Raw genomic sequence first — 12,011 nt, forward strand, 5'->3', positions numbered from 1 at the left:
GAAAGCTGTGGGTTGCAGCACCAGTTGAGAACCCCAAGCCTTCCACTCCATGATGTAAAGGTGCAAGTCTCATGTGCTCGTTTGTATAAAGGCACCGAAGTCTGCTGAAGAAGATAATTTTCTGGTATTGCAGCTAGGGGTAGAAACAAACCAGCCAATGCATATCCTTGAGTTGCTATACATGTGGCTTACGTGCAGTAGGACAGTAGAAACATGAGAGCACTACCTGGTAGGTACATCTGTCTGTCTCCTTCTGCAATATGTTTCTCAATATGCTCCTCTTCATACCAACCCTATATGGCATTTCACATGTGCCACTGTTTTTAAACTACGAAATAGTTTATTCCTCCGTTATATTACAATAGAACATGAGACCAAAGTTCAAGATATCCTGCTTGTTTGACTTTCAGTTGAGTATGGAGCATTTAACTACCTGTGATGCTTTTGAGAATCGCAGGCACATTATTTAGTTCTATCAATATATATTCATCTGCCCTTTCCTCATATTCTGATAGCATTTAAATGCCTTGTAATCTGGAGGGAATTAATGCTCTCAGTACCTTTATGAGGTAAGAAATAAAATTCCCCTGTCACAGAATATAGAATAACTAAATATTTCTGGTGGATTGAAGAACACATATTTTTAATCTCAGACTAAGTCTTGTCTCTGGTTAAGTAATTATTAAAACAAATGGAAAATTGTAGTTATTTTCATCTGAACCCAACAGAATAACTCAACCATATTTTATGAACATATATAATGTAGGGTAATGTCCTGTGAAAATTCTAAAATGAAAGACAGGCTTCTGATTGCAACACAAATAAAAAGCGAACTGGTGTACCCTAGTATAGTGCTGGAGTTATTTGGTACAATATTGGTTTAGGATGACAAAGGAAAAAAGAAGAAATAAAAATAAATAAATGAAGATAACCCCAAAATTCATCTCTTTGGGAACAGGAATAATTAAAAAGAGCATGGCTGAGCCTCACAGAATTTTAATTTGAACACTGATAGTAAAGATGGCTATGGTTAATGCTTTCATTTGCATTTCTCTTGGTCTAATGGGGGAAAATTCAGACCCTATGTGTAAATACTGTAAAAGGATGTTAACCAGAAAACAAATAAGTGAAGGAAAGGCCTTAAATAAGATTATGCTACTCAGTGATTATATGTTCATTAGTATGGTTTTATAGGAAGGGAAAAATTTGGAAAATATTTGGAAAAGCAGAGGGGGAAAAAAAAGCGGGTATTTAAGTTAATTGCATTTTGTAGGAGAATCAGAATCCAAGACCATCTAGTGGATAGGGACACACATTTCTAAAATCCAAATGCATACAACTAAGGCATTTTAAAAATATAAAAAGGTAGATTTTTTTTTTAATTAGAAGGATTTTAATTAAAGATTTAATGTTTATTTTTTTTTTATTTCTACACTTTTTGTTAAAGTTAGGGTCTCTGACATTGAAATTATAAAAAATCAATCCTGATATTGTCTTTATATATATGTAAGATTTTTTTTTCACATTACAAAATATTGATTTTTCCAACTATGAAAATTTAGTCTAAACTCTGAAATCCAGCTGAATTTATTCCATATAGGTATTCATTACTAAAATATTCTGCAAGTCATGTTGGTCCCTCATGTAGAAATGCCTAAAGCACTGTTAACACTGTTCCATCCAGAGAAACAGTTAAAAAAAAACAATGGTGTCACCTTTTTTTTTCCTCCATTAAAAATGCAATACATTTGGTACTATCTAAATATTTCAAAGGAATGCATCAAGTTATATTTCCCATCCTGAACTTCTTCAAAATATGTTAAAAAACATCAATTTGGGAAGTTTATAACTTTTTTTAAGTTTCTCATATCAGTATTTTTAGGTACTTATATGGTACACTGTCCTAAATTTTAAATATTATACATTTTTTTATGCTTCCTGTTTTAGACTTTCTTTTCATTAACAACTGACAACTAAAAAAAGTAAATCTGGAGAAATTTCTTGAAGGAAATTTCCCCCACTGAATAACAAACTGCTATAAGTAAAAATAAAATTAATCTGAAATCTGAAAATACTTCTACTGATGTTGCAATATTTGAGTCCAGCTTGTTTTTGTTGCATTTACCTTGGATGTCCAGGCAAAAAAAAAGCAGTATGAAGCAATTTCAGAAACAAATTGTCACTAATAAAACGCTCTGGACACGTACAAAGGAACAGACTGGACAATGGTGGATTTTATTATAATCTATTCTTTCAGAATGTCTCTGGAGAAGCAATACTCATAATATTAGGGGGACTTTATTATTTTTAGTACTATTCCCTGTATTTTTGCATACTAATGTAGGGTTACAACAGCATCACAAAGGAAAAATAAAAATACATCATTCAGTAAAATTAAAAAAAAAACGTTTAGAAAAGAGAGATAGTTCTTAAACCAAAACATGGAAAAGTGGTATTTTAAATAAGTTCGTGTATCCAAATTGTTACATTTTACATTTCTTATGTCATACATAAGAATGGTATATCTGTTAAACTTTGAGGGAATAAGAGCAGTTGTTTGACAAAGAATTTACTGAGTAGAAAAATGGTTTGTAAATGAAACCATTTATGTATCAGTCAAGTTTTTTGGTAACTACACATGCACTGGAGATGATAGTAGTAAGGTTGCTGTAATATTTCTTGAAATATGTCATGTTAACCAGCGACATATCAACTTAATACTCAAGAATAGATTCCTGCTCTGCCGAGTTAAAACAAAACCTGTGTTACTTCGGATCGGACAGTTTTTTGTGGGGTTTTGTGGTTTTTTTTTTTATTAAAAGACAATTTTTCTTGTCCTGATCACAACCATCAATATATCACTGTATTGAATTAGATCTATCTCTTCCTTGTCTCATCTATGAAATACAGCAGAAGGAGAATTAATATTCACATTCAGTTATATTTGAACAGAGAGGGCTAACAGGAATGTTTTGTCCTTTCCTGGGCATGCAAATGTCACTATTGGTACATTCAAAGTCCTTATGAAGGGAAAGGGAAAGCTACTAATTCCCTCCAAAAGTTGTTCCTGTGCTGAGTCTTGGTATATAAAAACTTCAAGCCAAGACATATGGTAGGTAGGATGTTCTCTTTGTTCTCTCAAAGTTCACCTGAACCATATGTTTTCTCCTGAGCATGTGATACAAGGTTTTCTATGTGGTACAGGACTGTTGTAAACTACTGTGCTGGGGTAGAGTTAATTTTCTTCATAGTGGCTAGTATAGGATTATGTCTTGGATTTCTGCTGAAAACAGCATTGATAAGACGGGGATGTTTAGTTATCCCTGATCAGTGCTTGCACAGTATCAAGACCTTTTCTGCTTGTCACACCACTCCAATGGGGGTGCACAAGGAGTTGGGAGGGGACAGAGTCGGGACTGCTGACCCAAACTGACCACAGGGATATTGCATACCACACAGCATCATGCTCAACATATCATGCTGGGGGAAGAAGATGGAAGGGGGGACCTTCGGAGTGCTGGCGTTTATCTTCCTGAGTCATCGTTAAGTGTGATGGAGCCCTGCTTTCCTTGGGACAGCTGAACCTCTACCTGCTCATGAGAAGTAGTGAATGAATTCTTCATTTTGTTATGTTTTTGTGCACAACTTTTGCTTTCCCTATTAAACTGTCTTTATCTCAACCCATGAGTTTTCTCACTTTTACCCTTCTGATTCTCTCTCCTAGCCCTACATGGGGGAGAGTGAGAAAGCAGCTATGTGGGGCTTAGTTGGGATGGGATTAAACCACAACAGTTACACACCAGGGCGCAGACTATCTCCAGTTATTAGGAAGCATATCTCAGAGCTGACAAGGTTCCAATGGTTGCCTGAGAAATCCTGAATAATACACCTTTTACACCTGGTGCACTAAAAAAGAGATCTCATTATATCCCAGTATTGTAACGGGCAACAGAATGTCAAAAAACATATTAACTACAGTACCAATAATGAATATAATGTATAATGTAGTGGGTAGTTTGAGTTCCAACTGCTTTACATAATTCTTGTAAGACTAACTATAAAATTACCTGACTGTACTTTAAAAAGTTATTTTACTTATTCTCTCTCTCTTACAATTTCTGTAGAATTTTGCAGTACTAATTAATTTCTGACTTTTATAGGAAATAGTGGGGGTTTTTAGTGGTGTTCTTTTTTTTTTTTTTAATATAGTTTTTGGGGGAAAATATTACAGGCTATGACCTGAAGAAAGTAAAATGACAACCACTGTTATACATCCTCATATGGCAGTATATGAAAGAAAAGAGAAACAAAATACTTTCAATACTGTATTCTAGGCACTCTTGAATGACTTTAAACAATTTCAAACATTGACATTTAAAAACAAAGTAATATAACTATAAAAAGAATATATTCTTTCCTAAATTATAACTTTGTTTACATTCATTCAAGAAGTTTGAAATAGACTAATCTTGTTTGAACTTTTGGTTTGCCTCCGCTGGAGGGATCAAAGAAAAAGTAAAGCAGTACAATCAGAAGATTGTGCATTGATGCATTGATGATATTAGACAGTGATTTTTATTCCAGAGACATGCAAGAGAACTACCAAGTCCTTTTGAATTATGGAAATCTTGTAGAGAAAATGGAACCAAAAAAAAACTCAATGTCCAAATATACTCAGTGATTGGACTAGCACCATACTTATAAAATAAATACCATTATAGATAGCATTGAATTAATAAATTGTGGAAAAAATAAGACCTTACTTGATTTCCTATGCACCACTAATAAAAACTAAGAATTTCTTAACCATGAAATGTTTGTATCCACTTCTCTTCACATTTTGAAGAAGCCTTAATAAAATCCACAGATTTTGGAATAGAAGAAGCAGCTAGTTAGAACTCCCATAAAGGGGCTCCCATGTGAGAAATAAGAGTGCTAGCTGTTCCTGAAGAGAAATTTGAATGTGTTTCAATGTTTTTCCAATTCCATGTAGTAAATAATGTTTTTTAATACTTTGTCAAATGGGAAGTAAATATTGCCAGAAAATAAAAAAAAAAAAAGGGATTATTGATCATGTTAATCCTTAGAATGGTACATCCTTTTATGTTACAAACATTGACTTGAGTGCACAGCAAGCATTTTAGCTGTCATACCCAATATACAAACTTGAACTCCATCAGTCATAAGGAAGTCATTATGCCTTTCTTTACACAAATGCAGGAGTTCTCTGAGTATATAATAAAATTCTGTATTCCGCTATCTTGACAGTGGATTTTTATTTCAATGATCTTTATTGAAGGAATTATTTTGTTCATTTTGCAAATCTGTCTTGGTCTATACACTATTGATTGCAGTCAGTTGAGCTGCTAAGAATGGATAGTGAAGTCTGTTCAACTGAAACAATCCTCCTTAAGAACTATAGGAGTACAAAACCCAACCCCTACATATCTTCATTGCAGGAATCTAATTTACAACCTGGCAAATCAAGTCTAGTTTTGGTGACTGTGAGCAAATAAGAGAAGGCAAGTTCTGTCACATAACATTTGTTATATTTACTAGATGGTGAATGCTAGCACAAATTTTTGCTTGGTGAGGTGAGTTAGTAATTTGAAAGTGAGCACTTTCCAAATTACCTTTTCGTCCTTAGCTTTCTTATTTTAAAATGGCTGCCTTTCATATTTCAGTTAAAGACAATTTCTCATAGCTTAATGCACCCCTCTGGTATCTATTTTGTCAACAGTGCATTATGTAATGTAAACTTTATTATATATTCAAGAGGGAAAAGTAAGATACTCATTTATTTTTCTAAGACATTACTTCAAATTTGAAGTACTTATCAGATTCAGTCTGCCAATTTCAATATTTACTAGTTTACTCTAGTAGAGAAACATAAAAGAATATTTGATATCTCAGTGCAAAATAATCTTTGGTTTGTACTTAATTTTTAGCTGGTATTGATCAAGATAACTGAAATAGTCTCATTTGATGCTGGGAGATAAACTGCCTAGGAGTTGGCTCCTTCCTAATATACCAATAAAGAGGGAAGTACTGGATTCTGGACTTTTCTTCTTCCTCCTTTCATCCTCCACCCACTCTATATTTTGTTTGCAGTAATGTGGTAGATAACAACACTGTTTATATTATTTTACAAGTCAAACTCAAAAAAAGATTTCTATTTCTCATTTATTTATTTTTTTAAACAGTCGCATTTTCTTACCACAATTTACTTTATTATTCTTATCTTACCCTCCGTTTTGTTTTCCTTTAGCAGGATCACTTTTTTCATACTGCCGCTGACGTTGTTATTTCAGTTCAATGTATTTCATGAAGAGCCACTCACATTTATATCTTAATTGTTTTACAGTTATAACCTCTTTTATAGGTATACTGCCATGTGTCTTTCAAACCTCTTTCTCCACAAGTTTGAAATTTCTAGCATAATTTGTTGCCTTATTTTGGAGTATGAGTCCTGTCAGTACAGAACTTTTCTGTATCACAATCCTGCATTTAGATTTGAAAGCATGCAGTAAGTTGAGGGAACTTAAGCATGCTTTTCTTTTTTAATATGTTTTCATCCCTCATTCTTATTCTCCATAATTTATTTTACTCCCCACAGGTCACATAAATCTAGAATTTATCTATTTTGAACTCAGCGTTGAACTACCTTTTGTCTGAATATCCTAACTCCTTGTGCTCAGCTTTTTGCCTTTTTGAATTGTTACACTGTTATGTATACAATGTGTTAATACCGTTATCTGATTTAGGGAACTTAACATCCCCTACCCACTAAAGCTAGGATATTCAGTGTGTTCAAATTTCATGAATTTCCATACTATCAATCCATGGAGTATGATGAACACAGAGAAAAGTGCTTCCTATTGGCAACTGAGAGCAGAGACATTTACTCAGCACTTGTGAAAACACAAATGCTTGTGCAGAAGTAGGGGATATAGCAGTCCTCTATTTTGTTTTTACATCAAAAGTTCCTTTCCTGAATTATAGGAAGTTTCTCCACAAATTCTGCTAGTTTCTTCCCGTAGGTGACTCTGTAAGATGTATATAGTGTTTTGGGTCAAATTGTCTTCAGCTTTAGCATGATACCAAATGCTTCAAAGAGAATGTGAAATAGAGCAAAAATGTAGAGTAGTATTCCTTCTCACCTTTCAGCAGCCAGCGGCACAAGCATTAACATATTTGAAGGTTGCATCCAAAGTATTGCATTTAATGGACATCATGAGAACCGTTCTCCACAAAATGGCCTGTTCCCTGTTAAATCATTGGATGCTTTTGGTTTTATCATTTGCCTGATAATTTCACTAGGGTTTTTTTTTTTGTTGTTGTTGGTTTTGTTTGGTTGGGTTTTTTTGTTTTGTTTTGTTTTTTTTCGTTGTTGGGGTTTTTTTGTTGAAAGAAAATTATCAAATAATCAGTTTATTTTTCTTTATTTAGCTTAAATAACACATAAAGCATAAAAACAAGCTTTTAGCATGAGCTGGACAGAAGCATGTTAAGAATGGTTAGAACATAAACAATCTGCACTCACGTAAAGCACAGTCAGAATTAGTTTTTTTTAAAGATTATTAGTCAATAAATATATTTATATTCTCAACAGTTTGACCAAAGTCATCATGTTTGCTGTGCAAAATGTTATTATCATTGGCCATATAAAATTCTTTACCAATTATTGGATACATAAATAAAACTGTAAACTAAAATCTTGATAAGCTTACTATCATTTGTGAGAAAAAACATTATAGTTACGCAAGCTAATTTCTTTATATCAAACTCTTCTGAACAGAGTTTTACAAGGTATTAATTTTAGACTCAGCAGTCTCTCTTTTTTCACCTTATTGGCTGAGAGAAAGTAATTATTGTCATGGTACCACATCAATATTTTAAGTATAGATTCGCAATATGCAAATAAGGAAAGAGTTAACAGCTATTTCTATTTATGATGAAAAGTGACAAGAAATTGAAGAAAAAAAAAAGCATAAAGACAAAAAAACATAATTCATGATCAAGAAAACAAATCTACTCAATGGTAAATGACCAAAGTGGTAGTGAGGAGAATGGAGAAGGGACATCAGTAAGTCAGAATAATTTTAAAATAAGTACTGCCTAACTACATTGACAGTATAGCATAGGAAGAAGCAGATCCCACTTAAAGGAGTATTACTGCTTCATATAAAATAATTTCTTTTTCCTCCATACCAAATTCCCCCCATGGCAACACAAAAGCTTCTTCAAGTTTGGCTCAGAAAGTAAACACAGGACTTGTCCTTTTGTCACTGAAAGGATGTTTTTTTGAACTCTCAAGTCCAATCTTGTATGCTAGCAGGTTTCTAGTCACTGAGTAACCAATCTGTCATTTTTATTCCGGTTTTAAAAAGTTTTATAACCATCTCATTTTTAGCTAAGGTTTTCTTATCCTTTCGCTATGCTTCTATGCTGGGAAATAAACCAGGAGCTGTGGAAAACCCCTACACAACCCTCCAACTTAAAACACTTAGAACTTGTATAGCAAGTACTTTATGCCCAGTACAGCTGCTGGCAGAGAAATTGGCTCCGATCTTACCTCCCACGTCTCCTGTAGCTCGACTGCTTCCGCTGGGTAGTTGTTTATTTCTTGTTTCCTTTCATATCCCTGACCTTTTTCCTAATGTGTTGAGCTGCGTTTGAAGTCACAGTGATGAATGAGTTGTGATCATGAGAATCATAGTGAGGGTGCAGCATGCAGGGTTGTTTCTCGGGCAGCATAGTAGCAGACGGAGGAGGGGGGAAGTGGAAATCTGACAGGTTTAGCTTGCTGACAGCCCATGTTTATAGGCTCTGTAAAGAATACAGATGAGATAGAGGAAAGGCAGAGACGACAATGACATAATAAATCTTAGCTCCAGTGTTTTCAGACCAAAAAAGTGAAGAAATAAAATCAAGTTTGAGTTGTCATTAATGGTTAAGCTGTCACAGAACTGAACCTCTTTACTGTCTGCTTCTTTAGATGAGATGAATAGATATACTACACTCCGCTGTACAGTACTTCTGCTATTTGCACAGAAAATTGTAGCCTTCTCTCCCCCTTGACCACAAAATACCTTAGGTAATAAATGAGTTAGGCATTCTAGTTCCAGTACAAAGGGTGATAGATCTGAATAGATTTAAAAATAATATAAATAAATAAATAAATAAATAAATAAATAAATAAACAAATATGTGAAGTAGCAGAATAAAGACCACCCTCCATTCTGAAAGCAGCAGTCAGTTACTCAGCTGCTTCCAACACCGTGTTGCTTGATTTCAGTGGAGCCATGACAGTTTATATCAGGTGAGGTTCTTGCCTCTTGTTTTCCTTCGGGAAAAATTCCAAGTAAACTTTAAGTAAATTCCAAACCACTAAATAAAAACTGAGAGATTTTACCTAATATCAAATGTTAAAATGTTTACAATTTTTTCCAATGTCCCAGATACAGTAAAAGTTTCTTTCACTGTTTTGAATATATGCAGCACAAACATGACTTGTGATGCAGCTGGATTTTGAATAGGCTATGTCTTGCAGATAGACTTTTTCAGAGCTGCTCTCATTTCTCAAATTACGCTTATTCCTACAAGACCTACAACTTTTCACAATTCCCTCTTATGAAAAAATAAGAACAAGAATGTAAACTGTCACTGCAAAATATATTCATTATTTTTAACCAGTTATTACCATCAACAAAAGACAGTCAAAATAAAAGTAGACTTCTACCTAATTACTGGCAAAGACAATGCAGAGTTTTTTGTCAGAAGCTGTAAAGTTTGTATCCATTTTCAGTCATTTGAGTCCAGTTGTAGGAGTGGAATACATAGTACACATTTTTATGCCCTTGGCAGATTACCTTACTGTTGCATGTAATAAAGAGAAGGCCATTATACCCAACTGAACTAAGAGATCAAAGAACACAGCAAGCACCACAATTTAGACAGAAGAACCACACTGAAACACAGATATGTTTTCCCCACTGTCTTCCAATAGCAACACCTGCTTTCAGGCCAGATTTCATGTTTTTTATAGCTTATTTGTTAACTGGAGATTAAATGTTTGTTAACTGTTTCAGGCTCCAAAATTATGTATGCCATCCTAGAGGTCTAATCCACACAAGGTCGGTTCACCCATCCACCAGCACGCAAACATGTGAACAGGGCAATCTTAGTTTTACAGTATGTGAAATCAGAAGTGTAAGGGACAAATAGCATTATTTCTTATAACCAGCCTTTTAGATCAAGGCACCTTTGTTAAATCAGGAACATGTGCTAAATTTATAGAAATTAAGGTTAACAGAAGTAGCAAGTTTTCATGAAAATCAGACTTCTTTAAGGCATGTAAAAAAAGAATAATCACTAACAGTTTTTGAGAGAGAGAAAGATTCTCTTCCCAAATTTGGGGGGGGGGGGGGAGTAGACAGGGAGGGAGAGGGGGAGGGAAGACTTTCATCTGAAATAATTTTTATTTGAAATAATTATATAGTTCTCTTACTAGTCACTAAAGTAGCAAGGTATTGTTTTTGCAACATATTAACAGTTGGTTACCTTACAGAATTGAGCAAGTTTAAGTGGTTTGTCCAATAGTTCCGAGAAAGATTAGCATAGACTTCCAATCTCTTGATCTAATTGATGCTGCATTAGACACACCTCCTACTTTACAACTGCTTGTATTTTATAATTGCTTGAACCACCAATTGCTGTATTAAATGGTATATACTTATCGGATCCATTATATTTATGCATAATAATGTTATTTATTCTAGTCTCTCTAGATACACAATGAAAACACAATGAAAAAGAAATTATCTCCAAGAAATTATATTTTTTGTTATTGCTTCCTTTTGCACACTTTTAAAATGTTATCCCATAAAAATGAACAGGATATGAAAAATAAAATAGTGAAAAAAATATTGTATAAGTAGAAATGATAATACAAATGCATGAAGTAAAAAACCCATGCCAACAAACACCCAAGATTAATCAACGCACATATCTGGTACTCATGAGAGAACCAACCTTCTATATTGTCTCTTGAAACTACTCTCAATTAACAAAGATTTTTCATGGTAGTTATAGTTCAATTTTTCACATATATCAACAGCTGAAAATTGACAAATTGACAAACTAAGACTTAAAATTTTGCTGTCTGTACAGATCCTTATATATAGATTAGAATAAGGAAGACTGATTCTGCAAAAAGTCTAGGTAAAGGGGAAAGAAGGCAGCAAAGTTTTTACTGTTGTACCTCTGTGGTTATAGTTCTAGCTCTTCTGATCTGTTAGCTTGTGACTATAGTGGCCTTTCATGCCCATGCCTAACCTTACCCTGCTCTCCATTACTCTCATACTTCTACACCTCAAAACAAAAAAGGTAACTCACACTAAGAGATTAAAAGAACATGTTTTCTTCCAACTAGTAAATATTTTTGAAAGCATAGGTATCTTTCTAGCATTTTGGGAATATAAGAACAAACCTAACCTATACAGTCAAAAATCTTTATGTTTTGTTCTTTGCTTTTCAAAAATTTATCTCTGGGGGTGTAGCTGAACATTAGGAAAAAAATTGTGATAGGAACTTATACTGTCTACCCACCCAAAGTCAAGCTGTCATCTCAGCTAAGAATGCTGACATTCAATGTTATATTCAGCTAAAGATAGAATGAGTGAGACTGCTGCCCAACAGGACTGTCATCAGTGGAATTGTTTTATCCCAGATCTGGGGACTACTTCTATTCTTATGCTGAAAATAAGATTTTGACTCTTTCCAGACTGTTGCCAAAACAAACCTTTTTTAGTCACTTAATTTTTTTTATCGATTACAGGTGTTTGCAACTGTTTCTTCACTTTGTTAATTCCCACCTTTCTAAGCAGGATATTAATCTTAACACTGTAACTATTATTTATAAAATCAGGGAGTAGGGAGAGATCTGTTTGAGGTTTAGAGTACCAGGTCATGCCACTTAAAAATGGAGAAGGGCAAAGAAGTCTACTTGA

The 12,011-nt window shown here is 34.0% G+C and overlaps 1 protein-coding gene across 4 annotated transcripts in view; it reads right to left on the reverse strand.

Moving 5' to 3' along the window:
• Positions 1-12,011, reverse strand: part of CDH12 (cadherin 12) — a 532,655-nt gene that overhangs the window by 293,438 nt on the left and 227,206 nt on the right. For 2 of the 4 annotated variants that reach the window (XM_032704979.1, XM_032704971.1), the window contains exon 1: positions 8,576-8,737. The exons of the other annotated variants lie outside the window; for them this stretch is intronic. The gene's annotated coding sequence lies outside the window, so the exon portion shown is untranslated. Of the gene's footprint in view, positions 1-8,575; positions 8,738-12,011 lie in introns of those variants that run through there. 4 annotated transcript variants of the gene reach the window in all.

This window comes from Chiroxiphia lanceolata, chromosome 1, assembly GCF_009829145.1.
Source record: "Chiroxiphia lanceolata isolate bChiLan1 chromosome 1, bChiLan1.pri, whole genome shotgun sequence".
In the NCBI taxonomy this organism is placed as follows: domain Eukaryota; kingdom Metazoa; phylum Chordata; class Aves; order Passeriformes; family Pipridae; genus Chiroxiphia; species Chiroxiphia lanceolata.